The 18,478-nt window shown below is 41.6% G+C and overlaps 1 protein-coding gene and 1 pseudogene across 2 annotated transcripts in view; one reads left to right on the top strand and one right to left on the bottom strand.

Annotated features, from left to right (window-relative positions):
* Positions 1 to 18,478, top strand: part of SNX9 (sorting nexin 9) — an 844,750-nt gene that overhangs the window by 672,112 nt on the left and 154,160 nt on the right. The window lies entirely within an intron of this gene.
* Positions 453 to 17,878, bottom strand: LOC138295196 (endoplasmin-like; annotated as a pseudogene).

The following is an 18,478-nucleotide window of genomic DNA, read 5'->3' on the forward strand; positions in this document are numbered from 1 at the left end:
ATCTGTAAAAATATGACAGATCATTTTGATCATTAAGTCAAATAGTATGTCAGTTACATAATTTTGGCCAAAATCAGCAAGTAACTCAGGATTAATTCAAGAGTGTTTCTACAGTCATTATCCATCAGCGAAAGTATTACTGTGCATGGATTATTCAGAATAAAGTGGGTTCATACTTATTCTTTTAAAAAAGAATCTAAATAATTTGGTGCACTAAATATTATTTAGGCATTTATGAGCATAATGTTTACTAGAGCCGGTGGGGAATAATATATTAGCTGTAGTACGTGAAGAGAATTTATTTTGGTGTTTGGAACATTTATTTGTTAACAAGATTGAATTTTACATCTTAATAGTACAAATTTACATTCTGGTGGAATGTTCAAACAGTATCAATTGCCCCCCACCCCCTCCCACCAAGACACTCAAAATTCCATCAGCGAGTTCAGTGTTTACAATTCATCCATCACATCTGTGGATTCCTGTGTGTCAGTTTGGAGCCTGTCTGTTCATCACCTTCTGCTTCCATGCTAAATTCATCTGCTTCAGGTTCTCCATGTTCTGCTGGCTCTTCAGGCTGCTCCTCGACCTTTGCATCAAGATCTGTGTTTAAGCTGCGTGGAAGCATTCTTTCAGTTCAATCTCCATATTCTTTGGTGTCCTGTAACTGATAGCCAGATCTTATTGTTGAAGTTTCATAGAATACCACAGCAAGGTCTTTCACAGTCTTGCCGTCTCCATTTTCCTTGACGCGTCTGAGAATGTCCTTGAATAGTGGATGTCTGGGATTTTTTCAAAGGTCTTCTTCTGGGTAGCATAGTCCTTTTTTTATATTTCCTTCCCAGTCTGAGAGGCCTGTGCTTTCATGAAGCATTATATGTTTCCAGACCATCCGTATTGACTTGCCACAAGAGCACAGGGAGAGTCAGTTGGTCTGGTCTACAGCTGCCCAAAGTGGCTGTGTACTCTGAAGTCGTTCGGTGCCAATGCATACTTCATAAATTCATACTGCTATCCTGCACATTTATATTGGTGCTGAAGCTCCTAATGTGAACGTCCACCATGTCCTGAGGAGACGAATGGCAAATCCAGAAACCATGATAGAAACTGCCAACATGGACTGGAAGTAAATGGCTTTTTTGAGACTGCCAGAGGCCAACACTATTTGGCTGTGGATTGGCCAGAGGTTGTGCACTTGACAACCATGAGGTGCTGTGAAACATGGGAGTGACTGGTAACATGGACTGGAGATTTACCCTGTATGTCTCTGAAAGACAGAGTGTGACAGAGGCTGGAGAATGGTGCAGCAAAAGCTGTAGTGGTATAGGTAAGGATCATGTTGCAGAGAGGAGTGATGGCAACCTGTGGTGGTTTCATCTTATAAGGAGAAAACTTTCTCCTAGTGACGTCAAACCAAGCTATGCTCTGTCTTGTCACTGTCTATTGTAAAACACTTACGTATTCCGACTGGCACCCTACAATAGGTAAGGAGACCACAGACAGAGTAAACTAGCTTTTGAACATAACAAAACCCTTAAAAAATGCCTAACAGTGTGTTAGATATGGGGTCTCTAGTTGGCAGAGGTACACATCCTTGTCCAAGTAGGGACCACAATCCTAGTGCGGGTAAGTCACACACAATCCAAATTATCCTGTGCCCATCTCTGGTAGCTTGGCATTGAGCAGTCAGCTGTAACTTAGAAGCCAGTGTGTAAAGTATTTGTGCAATAAATCATACAGTAACACGGTGAAAACATCACAGAAATACACCACCCACCTTTAGAAAAATATATGATATTTATCTGGTTAAATTAGGGTAAAAAACGATAAATATTCAATTAGCACAAGTTTAGATATCACTTTTTCAAGATTAAAAAGAATCTTGAATCTTAGAAATCAGCAGTTGTCTCTTGTTTGCACAAAGTACCTGGTTTGTGTCAACAATGATACACATGTAGACCGCAGAGGAGAATTGTGGAAAAATAGGATGTGTGTCGGAATTTCCGGCGCGGCATAGACGATGCATTGTTTCTTTCAACGTTGCAAGGGACTCAGCGTCGCTTTCCGGTGTGCAGTCTTGGTTCCTCACTGCGATGCGGGGATCTTTTTGACTCCCAGGGACGATGTGTGGAAATCCTGGGTGTGTGGGACATCCGTTAGGTGATGCTTTGAATTTTCTGTTGCACGGCAGGTGCTGCATCGATTCTTCATCCGGGAAATAGGTCTGCGTCGTTCCGGTTCAGCGCTGCATCGATCCAGTAGGGCTGTGCGTCGAATTTCGGGTCGCAAGGCAGGCGCTGCATCGATTCTTCACTCGGGAAGCCGGGCTGCATTGTTCCGATTCGGTTCTGCGACGATTTCTCGGTTGCACCACGGCTGTGCGTCATTTCCGGCAGGCTGTGCATCGATTTTCGGTGCACAAAGAGTTCCTTGAAGAGATGGTCTTTTTGCCCCTGAGACTTCAGAAACAGGAGGCAAGCTCAATTCAAGCCCTTGGAGAGCACTTCTCGGCAAAGTCAGAGGGCAGCAAGGCAGCGGGGCAACAGCAGGGCAGCAGTACTTCTCAGCAAAGCACTCCAGGTGAGTCCTTTGGTTAGCCAGGCAGTTCCTCTTGACAGGTTGCGGGTTCAGATCCAGAAGTGTCTGATTTGATGGAGTCAGGGAACCCGTTTATATACCCAAAAATGCCCTTGAAGTGGGGGAGACTTCAAAGAGTGGTTCCGCTTTCAGTGCAGGTCTGTCTGCCAGGGTCCCAGTAGGGGGGGTGGCAGTCCATTGTGTGAGGGCAGGTCACTAGCCTTTGAAATGTAAGTGTCAGGCCCTCCACTCTTCCAGCCAAGGAAGACCTATTCAGTATGCAGATGAGTGCAGGTGTGACAAAGTGTCTTGTGTTTGTGGTTGTCTGGGTGAAATGCACAAGGCAGTTGTTAACAAGCCCAGCCCAGATGTTGATTGCTGACAGGCTGCAAGGCACAGATGTATTTTAGTGCAGAGAAATGCTCACATTCTAAAAGTGGTATTTCTAAAATAGTAATATAAAATCCAACCTCCCCAATGAGCAGGATTTTCTGTTACCATTCTGGCCATATTAAATATGATCTGGTTACTCCTTTCTGATCAGAATCAACCACTCAAACAGTATATGAGGGCAGTCCTAATGCTAGCCTATGAAAGGAGCAGGCCTCACAGTAGTGGAAAACCAATTTAGGAGTTTTTAAACACCAGGACATGTGAAAAACACATAAGTACATGTCCTACCTTTTACCTACATATCACCCTGCCCTATGGGTTACCTAGGGTCTACCTTAGAGGTGACATATATGTAGAAAAAGGGGAATTTAAGGCTTGGCAAGTACTTTTAAATGCCAAGTCGAAGTGTACAGTGAAACTGCACACACAAGCCTTGCAAGGGCAGGCCTGAGGCATGGTTAAGGGGCTACTTATGTGGGTGGCACAATCAGTGCTGCAGGCCCACTAGTAGCATTTAGTTTATAGGCCCTAGGCACATGTAATGCCCTTTACTAGGGACTTACAAGTAAATTAAATATGCCAATTGGGTATGCGCCAATGTTACCATGTTTTTAGGAAGAGAGCACATGCACTTTAGCACAGGTTAGCAGTGTTAAAGTGTCCAGAGTCCTAAAGCCAGCAAAAATGAGGTCAGAAAAAGAAGAGGAGGAAGACCAAAGGTTTGGGGGTGACCCTGCAGAGAGGCCATTTCCAACGCAGTGCTTCTGCAGACATGAGTGTTGGAAGGAGGAGACTGCACAGGATGAGATTGAGAGGAAACTCATTCTACCTCAGATCCATTAATGTTCTACTCACCCAGTGAGTAGACCAGCTGAAAGAGGCTTGGTAAGCAGGATTCTCAATTTAAAATAGTTAAAAGCAATATTTGGGATATGGAGGATGAGGTCACTGCTATTTGAGAAGAGTCTTTATCACATAGAAAGAGGGTAGTGAAGGTCAAGGCTAAGGATGAGGAGTTTCCACAAGGGGTTCATGAAGGGATTACACACGTGGGGTCATAGGTGTATCCTCCCAGAGACAAGAGTTGCTAGAATAACTGTCCAGAGGAATGTGCTGTATACCAAGGAACAGCAATGTAATGCTGCTTTCAAGCCCATTTGGGCATGTTGTTGTGTTTGATTCAAATGCATGTTAAAATAAAAATAAAAACATTTAAAAAAAAGAATGAGGATCTTCAACTGTACTCCCAAAGGAATAACATCAGAATCTGAGGCCTGTGTGAATCCATACCTATTGGGCAGACCAGAGTTTTTCTCAGAAAGCAATTATGTGACTGCCAGGTCACCATAAGTTCTCCAAGATATTCGTTGTGGAAGAACTACGTTGGTCGCTAGTGTAGAGATGACCACTGGCATGACCCTGATGCCGATTATTGCCAGACTACTAAATTATCAGAACAGTGACACAACCCGGAGACTGGCTAGACAAAGGAGACCGTTACAATATCAAGAATCCTCAATCACCTTACACCTAGAATTCACAGCTACAGCCCAAATGTGTGGAGGCCATTAATAAGCACCAATAAATTACTGAGAACTGTAGGCATCAAGTCCTCCATGCTTTAACCTGCAAAGTTAAAAATAATCCGGGAAGGCAAATTGATTGTCTTCATAGTTTCCAGGGAAGATGCTTCACACATCAAAAAACACAGTGGAAATGGAAAACAAAATGTAAGACACAAGCAATAAGGTTACAGAACGATCCAGTCTACAGTCATGCTGGTAAGTCATGATGGTAAGATGTATTAAGACTGTACTGTCACACTGTAATACTTGGGGAGTTGTGGATGGACTGCATATCCTGTCTGGACTCTGGACTGAATGTTGACTAAATACCTAGCCACAGCAAGTCGATTATTGAATACCCATTATATTTAAGGGTAGGGCTATTTTCTTTGGCACTATCATGGTAGGATAGGCAGGTGAGCCATGAAATTATACCAATTTCTTTATTTCCCATTGGTGCGAGTTCGTTGGTACAAGTGCATGCCAGATATATCTAACACTGGAAAAGAGTTGGGGTTTATGGGGGAGATGATCTGTTCTACTAATGAGTATGTAAATCAGTGGAGGCCGGGAGTAGGTTGGTGGTTGTCAAGTGAGCAGGTTCACCAAGCTGTGGCTCACTGAACTCACCAGGCCACGGATACAGCCACAGACATGGAACAGGGCAGTGACTTCAGGGTAAATGGTCCAAAGATGGCAGAAGGTAATGGTATGAAGTGACAGGCGTAAACTCGCATGCTTAGTGCCCTTGAATGTTGGAGGTTTAAATAACCTCAAGTAGGTCTGACTAGTGTTAGCGGACCTGGATAGAAAGAATATTGGCATTGCCATGTTGTAGGAAATGCATTTAGCCCACTGCATTGAGCAACACTTTGGGAAGAAATGGGGACTGGCAGGTGTTTTGCCTCTTAGAGGTCATGCTCCATAGAGTGACTATAATAGTCCATAGCAGTTTTCGATTTCAAGGTCGATACTGTCCATGCCCATTTCTAATTGTCAGAGGACACGTTTACAATGGGCCTAAGATTCTAATCAGTACTTGTGGTTCCATTAAAGATGCCCCAGAATTTTTTGCAGACGTGAAGCAGCAAGATAACTTGTCGGACGGAACCCATGATCAAAACCAGTCTTCCAGGAGATCGTCAATGCTGGCTCTCTCAACTCCCTCCAGCAAACCAATGAGGCGAAAATTGAAGTTGAAGGAGGGCTGCATGCAGATCATCATTGGCTATCGAATTAAAAAGACCTAAAGAGATGAGTTCCACAGTGACATCTTTTGAGTCTGGCATGATCTAGCAAGAATGTTGGGTAACTCGCAAATCTATTTTCCAATTATACCAGTGGAGCCCAATCCATTTACTGCATTTACAGGGGAGAAGATAGTGGTCACTTCTCTTCAGAAGGCTGGGTTGCAACAGATTAGGCAGTTTTCTAGAGGGTACTTGTTCCTGCTAATAGAAGAAAGGGGGCTCACACCCCATGAGACACATCTATATATTTTCATATAATAACACCCACTCAAGACTGCCTACATATATTTCCCTAAAGAACTCGTGGAGTTCATCCTCTTGAACAAAGTCATACAGATACAGGACACTAGGAAGTGGATGTCCGAACTGTGTAAGGCTGTCATGCTATCAAGGACTTTGGAATGTATTTCGGGGGGCAAAGGATGGTGGGTGCTTAATGAAAACTGGTCATAATGCTGCTCTAAAACTGCTGATGTCTTGATGAACTGCTGACACTGTTTAAAACTTTGAGTTTCTACATGTGTAGTATACCACACCCTAGTCAGCCTGCTTAAGAGTGACCCTGAGTGCAGCCCATGCTATAGTAGATGTAATGATACACAAGCTACCTTCCTCCTTCCTGCACACAGCGATGTTCACACTTGCATGTCTACAGGAGGCAGACTATTAACTGTGTAGAGACATAATAGAATATGAAATCTCAGCTTTGCCAAAGTTAGAGTTTATGGAGCAAATTAGGGATATCCCTAAAAGGGTCCATAAATGTTCTGAGCTGGCTCTATAACTGGCTAGACGGAGTGTAGCCCTGAATTGAATGTAGTGTAGAATCCCCCAGAAGATAGTCTGGGTTACACGATTTAGAATTCAGTAGGAAGCAAGCAGTTAACTATGCCATTCTGCAACCTTCTTTCTGACATATGGTGCCTACTTTGCTCTCACTTCAATTCCGCTGCAGATTCATGCCTAGCACTCCTCAATAGAAAAAGAGAGTAGAGGGTAGATGACTGAAGGGAATTGCAATCTGGTATTTGTATATAGATGGATGATGGTCATCTTGACTGGTGGAACTTTTATACTGATTTTGATTGATATTACCAACACATAGAATTTGGATATTCCACTGACATCCATGACAAAAGATAGTATGGACTAAACTGTGTTGTGCTTTTGCTGCCTTGAAAGTCTTGGATCGGCATGAGTTTAAGTGTGTCACCGATTATACTGTTAAACCTCATATGCACATGTACTATTAAATGTAATGATGAAAAATTCCAAAAAGTTTAGTGGTCCTGAAGATCTATATTGGAGCACAAATTTTGCTATTTTTTAGACTGGCTGGCAAAACTTGATCCCTGAAAACCCCAGAAATCCGTATCTCCCCAAACATGGTTTGCAAGTAATTAAATACATTAACAAAAACTCATTTTTGAAAACATTTGAAGGCATTTAAGCGAATCACGAACTCCTACATCATGTGTATAACTTGGAAAGCAAAATCTGTCATAAGTGCCAAAAGTGGCCCTATGCTCACGTCTATGAAAAGAAATAACTTCAGACTCTGACAAGGTTCTTATATGTGTCGCCAAGAGATGTTGAAGCAAAAAGATTGTTTTACTTGCCCGTACCTTGCTCTTATAATTTTTTAATAAGTGCATGTGATCTTCTTGAAGAGTTCTGTAACTGAAAAGGCGTTGAAGAATGTTAATAGGAATAATTAAGGTTCGTGTTCCAAAACACAAAAAGTATTTTGTGTTTTGGCCAGGTAACGAAAGTAAGACTGAACATTGACTCTCTTTTTTAATTACTTAAGCATACCACTTGCAATTTCGAACATTTCGAATACAAACATTTCATATGTTTTGAGGGAACTACAAAATAATAAAGTTACTTTGCGTTTTTGTGATATTTCTGCCTTTTTACAGAGTGCTGCAGTTGTTGTGGCATTCTTCATGTAATTGGTCAATGGTAATAAAAAGCTCCACAGTTGTATAGCATGTGATACCTTATCTCAGAATTAACAAGTTAAAATGTCACCTTGTAGATTAATTCAAGTTTTGCGTATGATTAAATTTTTTTGTAAGACACTGTTTGTCACCTCTTAATCCCATGCAATCATTTGCTTTTCTGGGTATCTCAGAATTGGTGCAAATGCACTTAAAGTTTAACTACTGACACTAGCATTTTTACAATAACAAAGGGCTTTGGGCCACTTGTGCAAAGCTATTTTGTGTTTGTAAACCCTCCGGCTCACATAATTGGATGTTATGTGCCTGCAAAATGGCTTTTTGGTATGTATTAAACCCATTTTTCGATTCAGAAAAAACGTTGTGATAAAATGGCTTTTATCGACCCATACATATTGCAGTTAGGATATGGCATCCCCTCCTAATTGCAATTCAGTTTGGCATGTATCAGTGGTTTTCAACCAAAATTGCAGTTCCAATATATTGATGGTACCAAGTCGTCAAAGGAAGTGCTAGCTGATTTGCTTAGGAACATCCAAGTGATGGTTCACAGGTGATCCGGGGGAGTAGCCGTGATCCCAAAATAGGAAGTTTTGTGTGTGTGTATATACACACACACACACACACACTTTCACTGAAAAAAGCAAAGGTTAATGTAAGGTTATAGGTATGTGATTTTTCTCTGTGACATTAATGTTTTGAACTTTAAGAAACACAGAAATTCACAAGGTATAGTTAGCACTGCTAGCTATAACTTGCACCCTGTCATGGACTGCTTGTGACCTCACATATGATATCACTCATGACATGTTCTATGACATAATTTATGACATCACTGATGACATCATCCAAGCCTTGTTTTCCTGCATATTACTGTATAAATTGCTATGGCTTTACATGTATTATAGTTTGCATTCACAGTCAAGTACAGATACATGGAAAACCCTCATTGAGTACAGTGTTTAATCTGTATACAACTGTTCAGAGAAAGCCAAAATAGTGAATGTCGATTCCAAAACAAATGCCCTATTATGGACAGTTTTTATCTGTATCAAACCCCTGACACACACTGAACCTACATTAAGAAATAAAGCTGATATCAGTAGAGAGCTGGGTACTGTATACAGTATTTACTCTATGTCGATAGTTTTTTCTTTTTCACATTGTTTGCAAACAGTGAAACTCTCATGAGAAACATAGACCACAGAGTATTGAAAAGAATCTACTAAGAACAGTGTCCATTCTATGCAACAGTTGTCAAAAACACCATTTGCTAAAAACAACCAAGATTTGAGTGTTAAAGTTCATATTACGTGCGGCCTTCAAACTGTGGTGAAAACTTTGCAGAGAGCTCTTCTTCTGAAGCAAAACAAGCACACCTACATAGGTTAGTACCTAGTGTACACACTCTCCCAGGTGAGACAATGCTCTCTAATAACTCGAGTGCTTACAAAAGTTAGTATCTACTATATACAAACTTTCCTGTGTTGGAAACATTTTTACAGAACCAAAAAACAGTGTGGAGCATAATCAATACAGGTCAACTGCCAATTCCAAATAGAGTTATTCTTGAATGTAAACATTTATAACATGTTAATACCTGTACTTGCTGTGGTACATTAGGAGCACACATGTTTTGTAAACATTTACACCCATTAGCTAGACCCAGGCTATAGAAAATTAGACCAGTAATACGGTATTTACTCGCCACTATGTAAATTATAAAACAAATTAGCACACTCATGGATGATGTCATCATTGATGTCACCAATTATGTAATTTGATAAGTCATAAATGATGCCATAGACCATGTCATGAGTGGTGTCATAAATGAGGTCATAAGCAGTGCATGGAGGGGGCGCAAATTCAAGTTAGTGCTGCTAACTATAATTGTTGAATTTCTGTGGTATTCTTAGTTCAAAACGTTAACGATGTCACTGAGAAATTCACCTAACTTTGATGTTACTTTTAAGCTTTGTTTTTTTCAGTGAATTTCTAAGTGTTTTTTTCTTTTTTTTAATCAAAAACAGATATTTTTCTTACATCTAACTAAAACGTTACTTTAACCTTTGTTTTCTTCAGTGAATTTCTCCTTTTATTTTTTAAACAAAAACAGATATGTTTAGTACGCCTAACTATAGCGTTACTTTAACCTTTGTTTTTTCAGTGGGTTTCTAGTTTCTTTTTTTTTTTTTTTACAAATATATATTTATAAATCATAGAAACTACCACACCGACAATGTTTGTGCTGAGAATATTCAACTTCTTAGTTGTTGTAATGAACATATTCACAAATATTCCAAGCATACTTTTCATAGTCTTTGTATCTATATTAACATAAACATTGTATTAATATTTCAAAAAGACACTGATCAGTTTTTCCTATACTGTAAACTATTTCTGTTTACTTTATACATCTATTTTTAGGGTGTGTAATGGCTCTTGCAAGTGGCTCGCGGAAGATTCGTGAGATTGTGGAGTTATACATTTCATTCTTATCTGTTGTACAGAGTTCTTTTTCATCTTGTCAGTTATTATTGAATGCTAATCTTTAATAATAAAGTCAGTACAGTATATATGTATTTTATTAATTCCTTTGTTTGCAAACGTACAGCTCTCCTGAGACGATCGCAGGTGCTGAACACACAATCAGGGCTGTACTACCTGTCCAGCTCTTGCGATCCGCTTGCAAGATTGTACATTTGGAATTAAGTTCATAATAGTGTATTTTTGTAAGTTTGTGGAAAGTAAGACATGAAAAGTGTTGTTTTAAGTACAAAACAGTTGATATAGTGTTGTATTTGAAATATTAAGAAAGTTTTCTGTTTTTTTACGATCTCGCTGGCCTCTCGCGAGACACCCGCAAAACACGCTGGAGAAGAAAGACATCACAAGGAAGGATTGTGATTGGTTCATATGCTGTCTTCATTTAGCAAAGAAAGATAACTTCCTTGTTGAATCATTTGCCGACTGCGTTTTTCTCTGATTGCACCTTTTTGGCTACCTCTCTGACTTTGCTGGTTGTCTGTGATCTGAATGTCATCATCTGATTCTGATGAGATCCTTACTCCTGTTCCTCCATGTCCGTAATTCCTAGCCAATCAGGGAGTCCTTGATCTGGCAATTTTTCAGATGAGGCCTGGTGGGAAGAAATTGTGTGTCAAATATGTAATTTCTAACATATGCAAAAAACATATGCAAAAAAGAGTTCTGCAGGGGCAGCCAGAATAAGCAAAATTCTATACGTACTACTGGGATGTGGCGACATTTGAGAGCTATGCACCCTAATCGCCTTGCTTGGGCTGAGTTAGACCATACTGCAGATTTTGATAACTCAAGAGCATGCACATCTTTCCAGCCTGGTGACAGTGTACCTGATCAGGAACTCACCGCAAAAGCAGATAACAACCCGGCATATCTGAACACCCCCCTTTTTGCTCTTTATGCAAGGAGATAATTTTTTCTTCTGAGACTAGCAGAGGTGCATTGTACGGGCTTGTATAGGATCATTAATGTCCAACTCTGGTGGTAGTTTTTTTTTTTAATTATTTTTTATTCCGCATTTTCCTCCTCTTTGTTTTGTAGGAGATGCATTTTTTACTCTGTTTTCTGTTCTATCCTTTAAAAAAAAAAAAGTTAACAATGTTAAAAAAAAAAAAAATACAACAAATACAAATGTAACTAGAAAAAGCTCTTTTCAGAGCTTCCCTATACTCTCATTATGTATGTTGGTTGTACTATGTACCCCATTTTTTTCCATCTTAGTGACTCTTGTGAGAGCCATGAAGCTCCAATACAAAACATTCATGATTATTGTACGCCTCTCACTGGAGTCAGAGCACAGTCCTCCACATCAAGAGGGGCAGTTTTTGAGTTTGTGAGCATCTCACAACACGATACTTCTATAATTTAATTTGCATTTTCACTGAGCATATGCTGTTGTAATAGGTATAATTTATATTCACCCGATTTTCGCTACTCTTTCACATTTTATTCCCTGCAAGACTTTCGCAACATCCTAAAAACACTTCAATGGGAAATTTTTCATTTTTGCTTCATTACAATAGCTATCCCTTATAATCTCCACTACTAGACTGTGGGGGAAAACTGACCTCTTCACTGAGAACTTGCATGAAGATAACAAATGTGTAGAGTAGGGTGTAAAGAGGCACTGCCTCTCCATTCACATCTTTCCCCAGGCTCTGTAGTTGAGTGGAGATGGGGCACATGTCACATGTAAGACCTCACAATTCCATACTAAGTATAACAAGTACTAGCCTTCCCACTGAAACATCCACCCAGGGAAATAACCATATTCATTAGTGTGGGAATGGATTTCCCTGTCCACTCACAGCTCTCCCCAGCCTGACAGATATATTCAGTAATGTATAGGGAAACCTTGTCTTTTGCACAAACAACTATGTCCATGACAATTTGGATATGCAGGTCAGTGTAATGAACAAGTGGTATCTGTCCTCAGACCTCTTCTTACTACAATAGTGATATGTAGTGCTGTCTGGGAAGGAATTAATCTATCTGCTAACACATCTTACCAGGGTAAGAGGTGCCTGTAATAGGGTTTGAGAGAAATGTATCTCTCTACTCATACTTCTTCTCATTGTGACAGTTATGCATAGTAGACTGTGGGGAGAAACTGCCCTGTCTCCTGAGACAAGTCTCTTGCATGGTACCTCTGTGTAGTATAGTGTGTAGAGAGATTGGCCTCTCTCCTGTGATGTCTCTTGGATAATGCATGTGCAAATTAGAATGTGAAAAGTGGCTTAACTTTGTGCTCACACCACTCCCTATTATGAAATATGTGCAAGTATGTAGTTGAAATTTCCTTTATGCTCAAGAGTATATTTTGCATAACAACTATAGAGACAATCATACTAAAATCCACTGTCCTCTCAGCTGAGACATCTCCCCAGAGTAACACTTGCAGAATACGATAGACACTGCTGTCTCTGCTTATACCTCTCGTTGTGATAACAAATGTCAATAGTAGAGTGTAAAATGGACTATACTCTTTGTTGACAACTGTCTCTCGCTCAGTCGGTGTGCACATTTGAATGTAAGGACACACTTGCCTCTCTCTCACATCGCCTGATGTGGACAGGCATGTGTAGTACAGTGTAAACAAAGACAGAGCTCTGCACTGAAATTTCTCCCCAGAGGGACAAGCATATATACTAGGATGTGCAAAAGAACTGTCCTCTCCACCAGCAGGCAACAGTACGTTATATACTATGAGCGTGCATTCGCCTCTGTACTAAAACATGCCTCTTGTATAAAAATCCTTGTTCTCCAGTGGGAAGAAGCACTAATCTCTCTATAGTAACATAAACATACATAGTCATGCAGGAGAACAGTTACAGTTCTCGAAGAATGAAACGCCACTTTAAGTCAACTTTAGAATACTATATTATTTGTCAAATCTTTAAAAGCTATTCATGAAAGAAATCAGTGGCAACTTCAAACATTCTATTTAAAAAAAACTATTAAACAAAATTACTAAACTACAACAGTAAAAACAACAAACTTTCAAAATTATTTATTTTCGCTGATTTATAAAATATACAAAAATGATTTAATCAGTGGAGCAAGAACAACCAATACAGCATGAGCACTACTGGCATGTGGCACTCTCAACGACTTGCTCGGGCTTAGTTAGCCCATGCTGCAGAGCTTGATAACTCCTCGGGGGCTTCCACACCTTTTAAACCTGATGACACTATGCCTGTCCAGGTACTCAATGCTCAAGCAGATAACAACCCTCCTCATATAAATAAAGCACTTTTTGCTGCTTAATTAAGCAGATCATTTTATCATAAATAATGCCGCTATAGGCAGTAAGAACAACATCAGTTGTGCAATTCACTTTTTCCTGACTTTCCACATAGTTACTGTTCCATCTTTCCTCCAAAGTAGGCAATTTTTGTTGTACTCCTCCATATAGTGTGTACTTCTGATTTTAGGAGCTTCTGTTTTACATTTTCTCATTAAAAAAAGACTAGATAATCAAAGAATTCAAAGTTATGTACTGATCAGTAATTGATAACAATGCAACATCACCACATTCTACATTTTCCACCCACAATCACTTACTTATATGTACTGCAGCACTAACTTCATGTTCCTTTCTGTAAAAAAACAAATTGACAGCCAAAGGCACTGCAATGTTTTAACCACAGTTAAGTTATAACATGCCTTCAAACATGGTACCATAACAATTTGTAAAGTAACATATTCCTCTTTACACACCTTCCTTAAATGTGAGCACAGTGATTTACTTTAGAAATTGATAATATCGCCACTTAACCATCTCATAGGGGTAAACTATGTGCACAGTAAGGCTCAAAAACACCCTAGGCCTCATATTAACAGATTGCAGATGCTTTGCTTTATAATTTCAGAAACACTGCCTCTTTTACTTACAACTACATACAGATTGAACATTTCATTCTCTCCAATGAGATCTATCACTTACATGACAGGTGTGTGTAGTAGGGTCTGGGAGAGACTGGTATCTCCACACAGACCGCTGTCTCAGATGACACAAGTACATAGTGGTGTTTACTCCAGTATTGGAACTTTCATAGATTCACATGCTTGAATCATTCCCCGTCGTCGAGATGGGAGTCCCGGTATAATTTTCATAAGTAATGTTAAAACATATTGAAGAGAAAAAAGGCCCTAGGCCTCTTCAATTTGATAGTCTATCAGAGTCATTATGTAAAAAGGACCAAACTTGATCCTCCACCAATCAGGCGACAGCACCCTCCAGAACCTCCTGAGAGAAGCTCTAGCACCTCAGATTTTCTACCGCACGTCGTGCTAGGGAGTCTCCTCAGAGCTCTGCTCTGTTTTCACACCTTTATTCAACTCTTTTTCTCTCAGAGAAATGCAATTATTTTGATTTGTCAGCTATTTACCAACTATGTCTGACAAGGAAAAGAAAAGTCTTTTCAGAGACTGCAAGACTTGTGGGAAGAAAAGACTTCATTCTGATGATCCTCATCAAGATTGCATTTACTGCCTCTATCCAGATCATTCAGCCAAAGACTGTAAGATTTGCCGTACTTTTTCTTCTAAAACCTTAAAGGATAGAGAAGGCAGATTACTAATATGGCTGCAGAAACTGAAGCATAGGAAGGATCCAGTTTCTGGTTCTGAGAGTGAGGAATCTTCCACTTCCAAGAGATCAACTAAAAGGGCAAGATCACGCTCTAGATCTCCCTCAGAAGCCTCAAGGAAAGCCCTCAAAAAGACTGTTTCAGGGTCTTATAAGGGTAGCAGCCCATCCTCTTCCCCAACTAGACTCTCGAGTAAAGAGGGAAAGAAACATTCTTCCAGTTCTGAGAGGCACAGAAAATCCTCATCTGTTCCACCATCTGTGCTTTTCAAAAAACCATCTTCTGTGACTGGAAAAAAGTCATCGTCAACGGATTCCCCGTCAACGGCACCGTCGGTGGGCGCATTGCCGACGACTCTAGCAACTTCAGGTGTTCCGTTGTCCACGGCTCCATCGGCGACTTCGTCGATGAGAACACCACCGTCGACGAGAACTACAACGACGACTTCAGCGTCGACGACCGTATACACCTCTTCCTCGTCGACGGCGCTTACGTCAGTGTCAGCCTTACCGTCGACGACGACTTCGTCAACGGTAGAATCGTCGGCGAAGCTTGCGGCTATTAAAATAACAGTGCGACCAGCATCGACGGCACCGTCTACGACAAAGTCAGTTTACACGTCGTCGACGAGATCGTCGACGAGACCGGCGACGAGGGAAAAATACCAAAAAAGAACAGAAAAGTTAACTCCAACCCACACTTCACCTAGTAAGGTATCCTCACTGGTACCATTACATCTTTTGGAGGGAGATGAAGATTCGGACGAAGATGGGCCTTTTGGTACAGCTCGCAGCCCCTCTGAATTAAATGTAAAATATCAGGAAGAGGAGGAATTTGAGGAAGCTTATGATCCCCAAGCCTTCTTGGAGCATCAGCAGTATCAACAGGGAGCGTATATCCCTTCCGACCTGCTTACTGGCCTTAGAGCCATGTTGGTGGATTACAATAGAAGGTTCCCTCCAGAGGGAGAACAACCTCATCCATTGCCTATTTCTGGTCCTTCTACTCCACATCAAAGACCGACGTCTTTGCATCTCACAGATGTGGCTACCCCAGACACGACAATTCCCCAGGACACTGACATCTCAGATGGAGATCAAGAAGAAGGAGAGCTCATAGATACTCACTCAGAGTGGGACGAGTATATTATTCCTGCTCCATCCTCTCCTTCTCACTCGAAGGTGGAGTCCCCACCTGAAGACATTGGAGGCTTTCATAATCTTTTAGAGAGGGCAGCCAAGCGTTTTGCATTACCGCTACCTACGAAGCAAACGGATTGTTTCCTTTATGATTTTAAAGAGCCCTTTCAGAAGTCTGTGCGTTCCATCCCGATGGTGAACTATTTGTGGGAAGAGGGCCTTAAAGTCATGACTAGTCCAGCAACTGTCATAGCAGTTTTGCCACGTCTAGACAAGAAATACAAAGCTCCCGATGATGCCCCAGCATGCTTGACAGGCCATCCTCCTCCAGATTCGGTAGTAGCTCAAGCAGCTCAAAGGAGATCAAAGAATCCTTCTGCTCCAATTTCTGCGCCCCCAGATAAGGATGGTAGAAGGCTAGATAACATAGGAAAGAGATTCTCTTCTATGGCCAGCCTAGTTTTGAGAGCTGCCAACTCCTTGGCTATTTTGTCTCGATATGACAGACAACTTTGGGCAGATATTGCACCCTTTATTACTCAGCTGCCGGAAGACGTAAGATCAGAAGCAAATAAGACGATGCAAGAGGGTCAACGCGCGTCTGCAGAGCTGATAGACTGCGCAATGGATATAGCGACCACGGCTTTCAGACAGCTAGCAGGCGCTGCTGTATTAAGAAGACAGGGCTGGCTCAAAGCCACTTCCTTTCATCCAGAAGTCCAGAATAAGATCCTAGACTTACCCTTTGATGGCCAAGCGTTATTTGGGAAACATGTGGATGAAGCCCTACAGTCAATTAAAACAGACACAGACACTGCAAGGTCACTAGGAACCCTGCAATATCGGAAGTCGTCCTTTCGCCCTAGGGGGCGTGGCCAGCCTTCTTACAGAGGAGGGTATCAACAACAGAGATACTCTTCCTACCCATCATCGTCACAACAATTTCGGGCGTACTATTCCCAAAGACAATCGACTCAACCGGCTTATAATAGGCCGGCAGGCCGTGGACGCTCAGCCCGCCCTGCTAGGGATGCAGCTCGTAGAACCTGATGTCCTCGAGGCTCCGGCTACGCCCAGTCCTCCTCCTGTCACCTTGGGCGGAAGAGTTTCCTTATTTCTCAGTCAATGGCAAACTATTACGTCAGACAAGTGGGTCCTACAATTAGTGGAACGGGGCCATACTTTAGAATTTGTCCAAAAACCTCCCTCCAACCCTCCCTGCAGGACTCCTTCAAGATACCCTCAACAACTCAAAGAAGAGGTCTACAAGCTCCTTCTCAAGGGAGCTATAGAGAAAGTGCCTCGGAATCAACAAGGAACAGGATTTTATTCCAGGTTCTTCATAATTCGAAAGAAGTGGAAGGATTGGAGACCGATCCTCGATTTAAGGCAACTAAATGTATACCTAAAGAAGCAATCGTTTCGAATGATCAGTCTGCAAGACGTCCTTTTGCGTCTCAATCAAGGAGATTTTATGTCATCACTAGACCTCAAGGACGCATACTTCCACATACCAATCCACCCTGCCCACAGAAAAATTTTGAGATTTACCGTAGCCGGCAGCAATTATCAATATCGCGTCCTTCCCTTCGGGCTCAAATCAGCCCCAAGAATATTTACCAAGTGCCTAGCACCGGTGGCAGCCTTTCTCAGGAGAAGAAAGCACCAGGTCTTTCCATACTTAGACGACTGGTTAATAAAGGCAAAGACTTACACAAGAGCACACAAGTCAACAAGAAGGTGCGTTTCCTTGCTGACCAATCTCGGATTCACAATCAACTGGGAGAAGTCCAACCCTCTACCAGGCCGCAGTATTACTTTTCTGGGAGCGGAACTGAACACGGACTCCGGCATCGCATGTCCCACGGTAGAGAGACAACAAAGGTTACTAACCCTAGGAAGTTTCATACAAAGAAGACGAAAGGTTACAGTCCGTCTCTTCAAATCTCTATTGGGCATGATGTCTTCATGCATACCTCTGATCCCTTTGTGTCGGCTAAAGATGCGCCCCTTGCAGGAGCAGCTAAACCGTCAATGGCTTCAGGTATCAGGAACTTTCGAAGACCAGATACAAATTACCCCGACAATGCTCAAAACCCTCAAGTGGTGGTCTCAAAAGCATCATCTCTCTATCGGCCTCTCGTTTCTTCAACAACCAGCCCCGTGGACCATAACAACAGATGCCTCACTGGAAGGCTGGGGCGCAGTATTACAGGACCTGAAGATACGTGGCAAATGGCCAACTCATCTGACATCAAGACATATCAATTGGCTAGAACTCAGGGCAGTGAACCTCGCCTTACAAGCGTTTCTCCCAAGAATCCAGGGATCGCAAGTGGTGATAAGAACGGACAACACTACTACGATGCACTATCTCAACAAACAAGGAGGTACAAGATCTCTCACCCTCTCCAGGGAAGCCCAGGCGATCTGGCACTGGGCCTCGCAGCAAGG

The sequence above is a fragment of the Pleurodeles waltl genome, chromosome 5, assembly GCF_031143425.1.
Source record: "Pleurodeles waltl isolate 20211129_DDA chromosome 5, aPleWal1.hap1.20221129, whole genome shotgun sequence".
NCBI lineage: Eukaryota > Metazoa > Chordata > Amphibia > Caudata > Salamandridae > Pleurodeles > Pleurodeles waltl.